Source organism: Megascapheus bottae, chromosome 4 (genome assembly GCF_031878675.1).
Source record: "Megascapheus bottae isolate mThoBot1 chromosome 4, mThoBot2.hap1, whole genome shotgun sequence".
Lineage (NCBI taxonomy): Eukaryota > Metazoa > Chordata > Mammalia > Rodentia > Geomyidae > Megascapheus > Megascapheus bottae.
The window spans coordinates 57,148,095-57,160,768 of NC_143512.1; the positions used below are offsets into that span (position 1 = coordinate 57,148,095).

Here is a 12,674-nt window from a genome sequence, read left to right on the forward strand (position 1 = left end):
GAATCCATCCATAAAATTGAAAAGAGTTCTCACAAGTGAAGACTTTACCCCCACAGTCCAGCCTGTGCTGGGTTTTGCTCATTCCTTATCTGCACCCAGACATGGCAGGCCTGTTGGAGCTGGTATTTCCAGAGACAGTTTCTAAGAACTACTGGCTACTTAGGTCAGGTCTCTGAGCAACATGCCCAGCTGTTCATGCACTTAGTGACCCAGGATGCAGTATCCAATTAACCCAGATGTTACAGCCCCTGAGCCCAGAGACTGCAAACTATGTATGGAATTTTCCCCGGGGCGGACAGCTCAGAGGCTTGCCTGACATCCTGAGCACCTCAGATCCTAAAGTTGTCAGTCAGCTCGGTAATCTCTGGAATGTTAGGGTGGGCACTGAGTGGCATGGTTTAGCACCTTCGCTGCCAAAGACTGGCTAAAAAACCAGTTATGGGCAGTGTGGGTAAACCAAACTTCTAATTGTAACTGAATCCCAGAAAACAAATAACTACAAAGTTAATTTTAAAGAAAAATCTCTAAATTACATTTTTGTAAATTTGCAGTGTGGGTGGTGAGAACTTGGGTGTGGGGAAAAGTGAGTTGAAATATTTGTGTGTGTGTGTGTGTGTGTGTGTGTGTGTGTGTGTGTGTGTGTGTGTGTGTTCTTGGGTCCTGGGGCTTGAAATTGGCCTGGGTGCTGTCTCTGAGCTTTCTTGCTCAAGGCTAGTATTCTACCACTTGAGCCACAGCTCTGTTTCCTGTTCTTTGGTGGTTAATTTAGAGATAAAAGTTTCTAGCCTGCGTAGCCTTGGAAGCTGGGTTTTTAGATAGCAGCCTCCAAAAATAGGTAAGATTGCGGGCTTGAGCCATCAGCTAAGATTGCTTCTTCCATAAAGGAGACCAGAGAGTAGGAAAAAAGCCTAACATTTGTCTTGAGAATGAATGTACAAGGGAGAGCAGAGGAGTCCTGACCATATCTTATTATCTTTCCTACTTTTTGTGTATGGATGTTAACGTTTCTTTGTCCAGAGATTCTCAGGGGACAAGAAAGTTCCCATTCACAATTATAGTACAAAGATAGAATCTCTACTTGTCTCTCCTGACTTCTTTCTCTGTCTTTCCCTACCTTCCCTTTCCCTCTTTCTAGCCATCTTCCCTTCACGCTGAGGGCCTTTCCCAAAGTACTCAATTCAAGTTCTCTTCTTCCTCCAATTCCAACAGAACCCAAAAAAGCTTCTTTAAGGAATGGACTAGACACAGTGTTCATAGATAGAAAGTGGCTTGCCTCTCCAAAGAAACTGCAGGATCACCACAATGGCACATAGTGTGACTTTAGTAAGAAGGCTTTTATTCAACAAGCACCCTATGCCCTTTCTTATCCTTTCCCGTGTGTATCTATTATCCTAATTTTAATAGAATAGCATTCAAATTCAGCCAGTTTAACTCTATGACATTATACTGTTTCTATTACCTCCTACAGTTGTTTAATTCTTCTTTTGATTTGTTTTCCTTCTCGAAATCTTTGAGGTCATCATTGTAGGAAAATGTGTAGAAAAATACACATTTATTTCTACTTTTGAATCTGAAGGCAGCCCCCACTGATTCTTAATTCCATAGACTTTTGTTGGTTTTGTGGTAATACAGAACCTCATCTTTGCTAGGGTAGAGCTCTACAATTTGAGTCAGGCATGCAGCCCTGCTTTTTGCTAGTTATTTTAGAGATGGAGCCTCGATAATTGTTTTACTCTAGCTGGCCTGGAACTGCAAAGGTCTCGTGATGGTTTTCTTAAGTTATAAGGCAAACCTCTTTAGCTCATTTTTATAAAAATCAATATACTTCAATAACTGAACAGATAATATTTTTAACAAGATTACTGTTTGATCTGGAATATTGATGGTTTAAAACTTACTTTTAATGATGTGAATTTACTGCTGAATAATCTAGTATTTACTCCCTCATTTTATGGCATGTTATTTCTCTGCTTTTCATGGCACTTTTATTTTGAGTTTCCAATTCATTTAAAGAAAACTCTCATATCTGAGCCTCAGTCTTCTGGCCTTAAAAGTTTTAGTTGCAACTGGTGACTTCATCGACAGTCCATGGTTCATGTTGACGGGTACTTCTGTTCTCCATACTTCCTAAGAAATTTTTACTTTGCTGCCTTTGTTTATACTGGTCTCCCTATTTTGCATGTCACTTCATTACTTCCAAGTCTGTGAGGGCCAGCTTCATATCTATTCGAACATTTATGTTGTACTTCCTCCTCAACTCAGAATGAATTCATCCTTGTATTTCTCTACTGTCTCCTGATTCCATATCATGAATGAATGCTCACGATAGTGGATCAGCCCTAAAATGTGGTGGCTATTGGTGAATGTAATTCACTTAAGTACTTGCAATTTAAAAACTACTACCGTTATAGATACATTTTTTATTCCTTTCCCCCAAAAAGCAAAATCTTGAAAGAAAACACTGCAGCTTAGTTCTATTACTTTAAATTAGAATTTTTTTACAAAAAAATCTTTATATCTGTAACATCACATATATTCTACATATAGTGTTAATATATCCTGACGGGGAGGAAATTAGTATTTTTACCTTCAGCATTTTTAATTGGTTGCTTGTGATACACTTGAAAATCAGAAGTCAAGAGAATAGTAGTTCTTACTTTCATTGATTTACTATAACTTTTGTTAGCAAACAGTCTGTGTGAAAAATTCTTATACTGAGAGTTCAAGCAATTAAATGAAATGATTAAAATAATTATAATTAAAAATTACTTTATGCATATATATTTAAAGAAATTAAATAACATTTGTGTTCTTACCCTAACATATTTTTTTTCAATTTTGTATACTCTGTTTTGAACTTGATTTTTTTCCCCCATTAGCCTATTGTAGGGGTAAATGGCTGATTTCAATTTAATGCTACACAGCAAAAATCAGTAGGCTTGACCTGAAGTCATTTTAAGTTGGATTACTTCGACTTTAGATGCATCCTTTATCATCTATAAACCTCAACTCTCCACACTATACCATAGATTACTTTGTTTTGTCCTCTCATCTGACAATTGTTCAGATAGTCTGATGAGATTATGGTACTTTGTAAATGATAAGACTACCAAGACAGGTGGAATACTATGGCAAATCTCGTAAGAATATCTGGCTTGAATATGGATATGATGAAAAGAGCAGGGAGAATTTACTGTAATACAATCACTCAGCGTTGATTTGGTAGAAATGACTGGTGGATGGTTTGTTGGGAATATTTATTGGTTTTAGCACGCCTTTCACAAAATTTAGGTCAATTCCAACTGTATGCAATGGGTCATGAAACTCATTGGGGAGTTAGATAACTGCTACAATTCTGTCAGGACTAGTTTGGGTGTCAGTGGTAAGCGGGCATGGGGTCCTGAATGATCAAAATCCTGTTTACGTATCTGGTTATTAGTGCAGTTATCCTTGAAAAGGACAGGGGAACCAGCTATGTGATTTTTCTGGTGGATATTGTATCTGTTTGCAAGACTAACTTTTTTGTAATATATGATATTTTTTCATTCTTCTTCTTAAAGTAATTTGGGAATCCTTCAGATATTGCTCCTTTGTATGTCCTTCCATTCTTCCAGATCATGTGCCACTAGAAGATGTGAATGACCTATTTGTCTTTCTATGCCTAGAACCGAGCCCAGGTAGTACATAATCTTGGGAAAGGCGTCATTTGGTTCTCCTTCATTTTTCAGAGTTTTGTAACTATTCGTGGCTTCTGAAACATAGGAGAATCATATTCAATCTTACAATGTTTCTAAAACTTAAAATAATACTACCCTTAAGGGAGGTTTCTCCAAACCTATCCTTTCTTTAATAATTCTTGTGAAGGAAAGGTGTCAAAATTGTCTGTTAATGTACATGTTTTGGAAACTATCTTTACAGAAGACATATGCAGCTAGACCTCTGATTGTGACTAAGTGCAGCTGCTTCTTAAGAGAAAATAAACATGCAAACCACAGAATGCAGAAGTCCTGTGGGACTACCACAAACAGAGCTACGTGTGACTGCAAAGATTGTTCAGCTAATATAGGCAAAAGGGGAAAAGGGAAAAGGGAAAAGATTTCCCCCCCCTAAAGAATTTCTTGTGCCATCTACATTTCCTTTGAGTGAAAAGGCTGATTTGCAACTGTAACAAAACAATACAATCTACCAATAAATAATAAATCTTGTCAAAAAATGTGTGTGTTCCTATGGGTGTGTCCTCATTCAGTGTAAGATCATATGATCATATTTTTGTGAAAAATATCATAAAAATATTTTAAAGACTGATCCATGCATTTTCAGACATCAATACCTGGGAAGCTAAAAGTCTAGCCAATGAGATGATTTTGAAGAGCTTTTAATTTGTATTAAAATTACATATTTTGCATTGATAAAATGCTTGTTAAAATGGCAACTTCTTTATACAACTACTTAAAGATAATAATACATGCATATACAAAAAATGAAAAAATCTGAAAAATCTTAACTATTTACATTCTTAGATCAACTAGCTATTCTAGACAGATTTAAATATTTGCAGATATGAGAATAGAAATCATATAACTCACACAAAGAATATGTTTTTCACTTATGCTGACATTTGAATTATAATGATTTTTCTATTCATGACCTTGTTTACAAAGATTTACTGTTTAAATAAAGCAATAATTACAGTTTGGAGATATAATGTGAATTCTTAGAATTAGTGTGTGTATTTTTTTATTTCTTTTTGAATCTTCATTGACTTTTAGATTTTCCTTTAAGGTCACAGGAATTATTTGATTGAAATTAGGCCCTTCAGTATATTCACAGTTTAAAACACTCATCACTATGACAGAGTCTGCCAGAGTTAGAGTCAAGGATCTAGTGCAGCTGGAATATTCTTGGATTACTTTATTGTTATCATTCTATTGAAATGCCCTCTAAAGGTAGGTATTGAAAAGGTTAATGTTTGAGGTCACTAGGGAGGATGTTTGATGTCAAGTGAGCAATTATCCCAAAGTTAAGAGTACTGGAAGAGTACTTAAAAAGGAGATGGGGCTGTGAGTTTGGCCTAGTGGTAGAGTGCTTGCCTAGCATGCATGAAGACCCAGGTTCAATTCCTTGGTATCACATATATAGAAAAAAGCCGGAAATGGTGCTGAGGCTCAAGTGGTAGAGCTCTAGCCTTGAGAAAGTCCAAGGACAGTGCTCAGGCCCTGAGCTCAAGCCCAGGACTGGCAAAAAAAAAGGAGGAGCATCATTTATTTCTTTATATCTGGAAGGAATTTGTACATTAGTCTCTTTCAAATCTTTTTTTAATATATGAAGAAATGCAATACAACATTGACCTGTGGATACACTAGTTTCAAATGTCCATGTTCTCATATTTCAATATCTCTGTAAGAAGGACGCATCTACTAACCTAACAATTCTAATTGGCTCTGCTGGTCTTTTCATGGCCCATGATTTACACGATGCACTTCTCATTTCATGGTACCTTCCATTTAATTACATATAAACATGGATGAGGAATTATAAATAAAGGGAGTAGTCTGAGCTTGTCATTGTTTTTCAAGTTTGTAGACTATTCATGATTGGTTCAGAAAAAAAAAAAACCCAAAAACTTGCGTCTTCCAAATGCTAAAGAGTAAAATATCATGTGCTATGTTGTAATATAGAGCAAAAACACTCATGATCCACATGTCCCTAGAGAAGTGAGTACTGTCTTCTCCAAGGGTCTTCTGAGAATGACATGTGGGGATAGGATCAGTGACAGTGGAAGAAACTGCTTATGTGAAGAGCCAGAGGCAACTCTCAGTGCAGTTGGCATGATAGAGGGCCCGAGAGAACTCCCAAATTCGTGAGGACAGGAATATATTCCACTCATTTGCATCTCTTGACATTTTTTCTGTACTTTCTTTGAGCTCAAGTACAATTCTCCACTCACAAGCTATCCTGAATAGACTATGTATTCTGACTTTTGTACTGTGGCAACAACTCCAAAAGACCTTTCATTTCACTTTTTAAACATGTATTTTACATGATAGAAGAGCATAGAAGAGCAATGTAGGTAAACAACTATTTGAACCTTAATTTGCAGAAAATATTTTAAACATGAGCTAGTTTATTAAAATACTTAGAGGAACCTATAAAAATGGAAGAAGTCCTAAATCTCATTAGGCAGTTTTATGGGCTGGAGGTTTTGGAATAAAAACAGAGGAGCATCAACCAGAGGAAGTAAGATCAACAATGATAAGCTGTGACTCAAGAGCTCAGGCATCAAAATAACTAGATGAGCTTTGGTTAAAGGTGGGACAGGCAGAATCAACTCAGGGGAGGAATTGTGAGTTCTGGTTCCTAGGATCCTAAGTTTCACTCTATCATGGTGAGAAGGGAATGTTGGAGCAGAGCAGTTCACAACATGGCAGCCAAGAAGCAAATAACTATAAGAAGGGCCATGGTAAAATTCAGTAAATCCATGGTATCTGTGATTATGTAAGTCCCAGGGAACCACTGTTGAAGAAAACACAAGAATAATATGCAAGAGACATACAAGTATCCTAAAATTTTTGCCTAAATCGTATATATATATATAATCTTTCTGAACATTTATAACTTGAAGCTACATGGGGTTAGATTACATTACTTTTACAAATCATTGTCACCAGATGCCAGTGGCTCATACCGGTAAATCTAGATTATTCAGGAGGCTGAGAATTGTAGGATCATGTTTCAAAGCCAGTCTAAGCAGAAAAGTCCATGAAACTCCATATCCAAAATAACCAACAAAAAGGACAGCTAGAAGCCTGGCTCTCAGAGTAGAATACCAGTGAACTAGCCAAGCAAGCTAGCTGAGTGAGTGCAAGGCTCTCAATTCAAAGCCCAGTACCACACACAAACACACACACACACACACACACACACACACACACCCCTTACTGTTGTAAACTTGAATAATGCTTACAAATACTTAAATCTTATTTCATGATCTTTGTTTCAAGCACTATGGATGCTTGTTTCATGTTTTCCCCTCATAATGCAGTCAAACATCCTGACCCTTCAGCAAATATAACATTTTCAATTTACTACTTAAATTAAGCACATCATGTTCCTGTTTGTCTAAGTAAAATTATCATGACTTTTATCTTATTTTTAAGGCAGCCATTTTCAGGGAAATGCAAGTTAATGGCATGGGAAAAGCTAATCATACTGTAATTGAAAGACAACATAGTGATAATTCAAAACTGACTGAGAGCCTCTCCAAATCATCTAAGCTTCATAAAGAATGCGTGGAGATGCAAAACTTTTGTTTTTGAAATTTCTTTTGATTTTAAAAATATTTTTGACAATGTTTGATGATTAAAATGACACATAATGACTTCGATAAAGCATTGTTAGTATTTAGTCTCCAACACATGGCCATTGACCTACTTCCTATATCTTTACAGGAAGTTCCACCAACTTTCAGGAAGTTTGGATCCATCAATGGATTAAACCATTCATTAGGTCATATCCCTCATGATGTAAATTTTCCTCTAGAAAACTCTCATGGACACACCCAGACATGTGTTTTATTAATGTCTCAGAGATTTCTTAATCCAATCAAGATAACAATGAAGATTGACAATTAGCATCATTATAACACAGAAGGAAAGTAGGTAAACAAGCTTGCAAACACAGCCATTGCTATTCTCATTTTCTATCTAGTAAACAGAGAACAAAAAATAAATCCCATTAGTTCATTGCTACTTTGTACAAACATGATGATGACTTAGATGTAAGTTTCACCATACTCATCATTCCCTAACAATACAGTTTGCCCTTGGAGATCATTTCTTTATTTGAGGCAAATGACTTCTTCCCCACCTTCAGCCTTGTCTCAAAGGACTTCGCTCCAAATAGAAAATATTACCTGTGTAATAGTTTCAGAAGAACATTGTTGCTGGGCCTATAAGAATGCTTCTACAGAGGAAATACCTGTAACTCAATTATGGGCTAAGTATAGACTTATATAGTTAATAACCAGAGATGTTAGTAGATAAAGGTAGCCAGAGATTAAAAAAAAGAACAATAAAATAAAGGAGCCAGAGGACAGGTGTAAACATCCTATACAGGTATATTTTGACAAATAGCCTGTTCCACCATTATTTGGGAGTTATGGTTGACCACAGTTGAATCTACTTCTTGGTATAGCAGCCAACAGTTCCCTGATAATAAATTTCCCTTCTTGGAGAGTTAGCCAGAGACCTTTCCATATCTAATACTGTTTCAAAGACACATTAAGTAAACCTATTTCTCTGTTTTTGAAATGAGCCTCTGTTTCTCCAAAGTTCCCATAATTCTGTAGTTTCCCAGTAATTAATTCCTACTCATCAAAGTGCCTACAATCTAGGGCATTTGACTGGTTGGTTAAACTGCCTTCATTCAATTTCCTTTGAGACTGTATTAATGCTTTGAATTTGATTTTGCTCCAAACAAATGTTGCTCAGCAAGAACTCTTTTGTGTGTCCATGTCTGAGTTTTCCTTCGACAGGACCATAGCAGTCTCATTTAAGTTATACTTAAATTACCGTAAGTCATCATCTAATTTCACTATATACCCCTAAATCATGGAAATAAACTCATTTGCATCATTAATTAGAAGTTGATGAAAGTCTTTGAGACAACATATTTGCATTACAATGGGTTGGTAGAAAGAAGACAAAGATGTTCTGACCGGTATGAATATTTCAGAGCATGAGATTTGGATCAATAGGCTGAATTTTGGTAAATATATCATAGTACAACTTTGGAAAAATTATATTAACCTTTACTCTCTTATTTTTTCATCTCTAAAATGTAGATGATAGCTGCAAACTTTTATATCTTCTTGGTGTAAAATTAAATTGTAAACCAGATGCTGGTGGCTCATGCTTACAAGCTTATCTAAGTCAGAAAGCTAGTATCTGAGGATTGCTGTTCGAATCCAATCTAAGCAGGAGACTATGAGACTTTTTGCGTGTGTGTGGGGGTCGTGAGGATTGAACTCTGGGCCTGGGCAGCATCCCTGAGCTCCTCCCTTCTGGTTTTCTAGTGGTTAATGGGAAATAAGAATCTCGCAGACTTTAGTGCCTGGGCTGGCTTTGAACTTCAATCCTCAGATCTCAGCCTCCTGAGTAATTAGGATTACAGGCTTGAGCCACCATGTTTGGCTAAGACTCATATCAAATTAACTACCAAGAAACCAGACGTGGAGCTGTAGCTCCAGTGTAAAGCACCAGCCTTGAATGAAAAATGCTGAAGAACAATACCTAGACATTGAGTTCAATCTCTAGTACTGGTTCAAACAAACAAACAAATAAAAATTGTGCATGTTAAGTTACTTGCACGTAATAAACTGCAGCATTAAGCTATCAGTGTCTCTTAGTATCTTGACCTTTGTTCTCCGGAAGGCTGAATCCTACCATATGAATATTGTCGATGGAAATGCTGGCTAAATTATTACAGTAGAGGGAAAGATTTTTCCTCTCCTTCCTTGTGGGCTTCAGCTTAGTCACTTAACTCCATGTGAACAGTCTACTGCTCTGTCTAGTCCAAACTGCACCCCGCTGCCTAGCTCATATTCACAGTTACCCTCTTCAGGCTTAAGAGTAATCATGACTTTTCTCCACATTGTGGCTTTACCTACATGCTAATTTTTACCTTTTCATGTTTCCCTTAAGGCCTCTGCAAATTCTGTCTTTAGGAACTTGCTTTAGCTAGGTCTTTTGTATGTGTACTAGTTTTATGCTGGACTTGAACTTCCACAAAATAACCAAGAAGACTTTATTTGGACATGAGAGAGAACATCTTTCTTGACAAATTGTTTAATAGATTACGGAACAAGCTAACACAAGAAGTTGTAAACTCAGTTGGAAACTTACTGGGATGATGTTGGTTTGTTACTCTGATCTAAGGGCCACTTTGAAGGCTGGGGTTTAGATGGCAGGAGGTAAAGGGAAGGAAGAGTGGAATTCTCTTCTACATGCATTCAACAAGATCATGTCTACGGTGTCAAGATGAACAGATGAATGGTGAGGAAGTAAAACAATGTGAATGTATATAAAGAGAATTTTGTCTTTAAGAAATTTCTCATGGGAGAATAGTAGTGGCTCCCACAGATGTCTTAGATAAGTTGCCTGAAAACTGTCAGCATGTTACCTTAGTGGTAAAAAGGATTTGGCAGTTATGCCTAAATGAGGGTTGCTGGTAGAAAGCACAGCCCAGTGGGAATGGAGAGATCTTTAGGGAAGTACAAGTGTCAGAGCTGGAAAAGAGGAGGTAAGGATGAACCAGTGCCAGCAGGAAAGATTTGAAGACATTTCCTAGATGGCTTTGAAGATGAAGAAAGAGAACAGGAATCAAAGGCGCAGGAACCTCTCTATTCTCTCCTGGAACCTCCAGAAGAAATGCCCTGACAGCTCCTTGATTTTAGACCAGTGAGACTTAGAAACTGTAGAACTGTAAAGCAGCAAGTCTATGCTGTTCTCAACCAGTGAACATATGCATTTGTAACTCTAGTATTAAGAAATGGATACAAGGGTAGTAGCCTGGATTAAGTGAGATAAATTGATAACTAGATTTTATCTGAGAGGTAACATATATATATGTATATGTATGACTTAAAATTCAGTTTCAGGGACAAGTATCCATAATCTCAGCTACTCAAGAGTCTGATCCCTGAGAATCACAGCTCGAAGCTAACCTAGGCAGAAAAATCTAAAAACTCCAATCTCCAATTAACCAGCCAAGAAGTATAGCTCAAGTGGTAGAACACAAATCATGAGGGGGCAAAGAGAAGTGAGAGCTCAAGTCCCTGAGTTAAAGCCTAGTGCTGGTGTGGAAAAAGCAAAACTGAAAACAATAACAACAAACAAAACCCCTCAGATTCAATGCAAGTGACAGGAGAGAGTGAATTAGAGGTTGGATTCAGAGTAAAAATAAGTCCTTAGAGTAGTAGCAACCATGAATGGATATGTTGATGAAACTCTAGATTAACTCAGATTCTATGAGTTGGTAAGTGATTTCTAAATAGGATCAACTGATCAAGAAGAGCTGATTGAAGTTTGACAAGATAGACAAACCAGCAAATAAATGAAGTCATATCTCAGAGGCTTAATGTGGTGTAACAATGTGGATATAAAAAGAGCGTGTGAGGGATGTGTCCATTCTAAATGAAAAACATTTTTATGTTCATGTCAGGAGGGAATTATATGTGTATTCATATTGTAAGTAAATACTATAGCTTAGCAACACCTGTGGATTGTTTTCCTTCATTTCCCATCCAGGACTTATAAAAGCATACTATATCAATGTACATATGAAATTGTGGTTTGTTCCTCCTTCCTCCCACCTTTTTAATGTTTTGGTGGTAATATGTCAAAACCTCAGGGAACTTTTCGTAATATAAAGACAGCTTCTTTGGTAAAAGAAAAATATTAAAAAAAAAAAAACAAAATACTTCAGTCATTAGCAAACTATTCAGATTTTGTAAACAAAACCAACAATTTGTCCTGGAAAGGAATCCCAGGTGGAGTATGTGTAAAAGCCAGTGGCAGTCACTGGTCAATTAAGCCACTCTCTGTTCCTCTGAAGTCATAACTGTTTGGGCTGCACACTTCCTGAGAAATGGAGAATGTTTGTATGACAAGCCAGTAGCTTATTATTAACTCTCTTAAATTCCCCCTCACTATGTGAAAACAAAACAAAACAGTTCTGTTTGCTAATAACACATGTTTAAGAAATCTTCATAAAAACTTAACAATGCTTGATTACCCAAAGCAGGTCTAAACTGGTTGGTGTCTTCCCCTCTTTTTAATAAAATGCAAAAAAATAATTAGTACTACTAAGTGTGTCAACATTAAAAACACCAAATAACTGAACAACAACAATACAGTAAATCCAATCATCCATATTAGGACTTGTGTACACTTACGTGCGTTTGCCAGTTTCACTCACTTCTTGCCACCATTTCAACTTTCCCTTCAGTCATGTGGAACATTAAAGGCATACAACCTTAGCCAATGCTCGGATTTAACCTTCTTGTAAACTGGATATAACTTTTTCTACTGTGGTTTAGATTAGGAAGTCTCATTCATAGACAATGCATATTTACCCACAACAATACTATATTTTGCATTTTAAATCGTGGCTTTTACTAAATCTTCAGAGTCCAGACTTGCTATTCCTTTCTCTAATTAAAAATGTTCTTCCTTTTGGCTTCCAACCCAGAGATAGCACTTTGAAACAACAAAGAGATTTACACCTCTCTCTTCTTTCCTTGTTCTGTAACAGGAAACAAATAAAAAAACATCCCAAACACTAGGCAGCAAGAAAACACAACTCCCATGCCTGAACAACCTGAGAACAGGAACTCTGTGTGCCCATCAGGCTCCCTCTCGACACCCCCAGATACTCCAAAGGGACAGAGCCCTTCAGCAGAATCCTTAAATACATGGTGGACTCTCAAGTCAGCGCTAGTTAAAAAGTTCTCAGTGCTGCCTTCTCTTTACTGGTGGGCTGGAGGGAGTTGAAGCGACACCAGCAGTTAACCAATCTCCAGAGGCATCAGCTTCCTTCCAGGCTCTCTGGCCAGTCTACCTGGAGTGCCCAAAGTGGATGCGCGCTCCCCGCCGCCCACTTCTCTTCCCTGGCCC

General features: G+C 37.2%; 1 protein-coding gene across 1 annotated transcript in view; it reads right to left on the minus strand.

Moving 5' to 3' along the window:
• Itga1 (integrin subunit alpha 1) overlaps positions 1–12,674 on the minus strand; it is a 132,491-nt gene that overhangs the window by 119,307 nt on the left and 510 nt on the right. The gene's annotated exons all lie outside the window — the stretch shown is intronic.